Genomic DNA, 2,536 nt, shown 5'->3' on the forward strand with positions numbered 1-2,536 from the left:
GGGGGGGGACTGCCAGGTGGTGGTGGAGCATGCCTTTAATCCCAGCACTTGGGAGGCAGAGGCAGGTGGATTTCTGAGTTCGAGGCCAGCCTGGTCTACCAAGTGAGTTCCAGGACAGCCAGGACAGCCAGAGAAACCCTGTTTCAAAAGGAAAAAAAAAAAAAAAAAGACAATGTGTAAGAACTGTAAATGTTCTCATTTTGGTCATTTATTGCGCTAACCCTTCAAAGGTAAGGATGACACTGTTTTCGCCTGCTTCCCTAGAACCTAGTATGGTAGCAGTATAGTGAAGGTTTGTTGGTGGAATTAATGAAGGAGGAACTCAGTTGGGAAGGTTTACACCTGTAACCGCAGCACTCAGGAGGTGGAAGCAGGAAGATTAGAAACTCAATGGCATTCTCCGCTACATAGCAAATTCAAACCATTCTGGGCTACAGGAAACCTCTCTCAAAAGGAAGAGAAACCAAAATTAATAGAAAAAAAATGCATTTGAAGCAGCACAGGTGACTTCCAAAGCACTATTGGAAGGTGATTTCAAAACGCCCGTGTACAGACTGCATCTTAAATAATGTGATTGGTAGGTCTGATGTGGGACAGGAAAAGTGTGTTTTAAAATCTGCCTGGGTTCATTCAGAGGATTAGTCACACTTAAGAGCCAGAGAATCTCAGCTGTCTTAATGGCAGTGTCAGGTATCTGGCCCAGGTTATCTCCTTCAGTGGCTAAGAGGAAGCCTGCAGTGTTCTGAGCAAGACAATCATATTGCTATGCTCTCCCAGTTTTCACAGTTCAGTGTGTGGTCTGGGACCAGAGGAAGATCACCAACAAAATCAACATCTCCCAGCTGTCTGCCAAACACACACAACCCCAGAACCTAACCCTGGATGTACTTTGAAATCTGCATTTTTTTAACAGTGATTCTCTGGCAGTGCTGAACATTGAACCTAGGGCTTGGACATACTAGGTGTGCCACTGAGCCACTATAGCCAAGCCTTGGGCAGTGATTCACGATCCCTCAAAATAGAACTATTTATAAATTGCTTTTTAAATAAATACCAGTGTCAAACACCCCAAAACAAGAAAATCCAAACGTCAGTGTGGACATCAATTGCTGGTAGCTCCCCAGGTGATTCTGGTTGGCTCCTAAAGTCAAGCACAGGTGCTCTGGAGGCATTCAGCTAAAATCAGTTAAAATCAGCGTGAGGGTGATTGGAGAAGACCTGTTAGAAGCATCCTGAGACAGGCCAGATAGCAGTGAGAGCCAAGACACAGAAGGACTGTAAGCAGCCCCAACTCTTTGTTTGGTTTTGCTTCAAAATTTTGTTTTCATTCCAGTCTGTTGAGCTGGGACTTTCTTCTTGCTGCCCCTGTGTTCCACAAAAGAATGGACTATCAAGGACTTAAGGAGTCTACAGGTTCCAGTCTGGAAGGTGTCTTTTCTTCTAAGAACAATGGACCTTTATGCAAAAGTGCTGGGGTTCTGAAATTATTTGAAGCTTCATTATTTGAAATGAAAAGGTACTGATTTGTCTTTTTAAAAGATTTCTTATGTTTACGCGGGTGTTTTGCCTGCAGGTATTTCTGTCCACTGCGTTCATTCCTTCAAAAAGCAGAGGGTGGAGTCAGGTCCTCTGGAACTGGAGTTACAGATAGTTCTGAGATGACATGTGGTATTAGAAATCAAACCTGGGGGCTGGAGAGATGGCTCAGCAGTGAAGAGCACTGACTGCTCTTCTGGAGGTCCTGAGTTCAAATCCCAGCAACCACATGGTGACTCACAACCATCTGTAACAGGGATCTGATGCCCTCTTCTTGTGTGTCTGAAGATAGTGACAGTGTACTCATATACATGAAATAAATAAATAAGAAAGAAAGAAAGAAAGAAAGAAAGAAAGAAACCAAACCAGGGTCCTCTACAAGAGCAGCCAGTGTTCTTAACCTACTGAGCCATCTCTCCAGCCCCCTAAAGTATGTTAATTTGTCTTTAGTCTACCTCTGCTCTTCCACCCTTAGGATAAACAGAGGACAGAGCTTTCCACTAAGATCATCACAAAGACAATAATGACTACAGATGACATTTGTAAAATGTTGTCATACTGCACAAGTTGTTGCAAGTCCTTTGACTATGATCGTTTATGTAAACTAGAGTCTACCTTACAGTCCCAATTTACAGTTGAGAAATTAAGGCACAAAGCTGTCCAAAGATTCCCAAGGTAACACACTTGGTAGAAAGGAGTTGGGCATGAACACAAACATGATGAGAGGGGATGTGCTGAAATATGGTACCTGGAGTCAGTGTGGTAGCACAGGAGTATCAGAAGTTCAAGGCCATTCTCAACTACACAGTGAGTTATTTCCAGCCTTAGACCAGCTGGACCAATTCATAAGATACAGTGTTTTTATTGTACATAGAAAGTTCTCTTGGGCTGGAGAGATGGCTCAGTGGCTAAGAGCACCGACAGCTTTTCCAGAGGTCCTGAGTTCAATTCCCATTAACCACATGATGGCTCATAACCATCTGTAATAGGATCAAGTGCC

This window comes from Mus caroli, chromosome 9 (assembly GCF_900094665.2).
Source record: "Mus caroli chromosome 9, CAROLI_EIJ_v1.1, whole genome shotgun sequence".
NCBI lineage: Eukaryota > Metazoa > Chordata > Mammalia > Rodentia > Muridae > Mus > Mus caroli.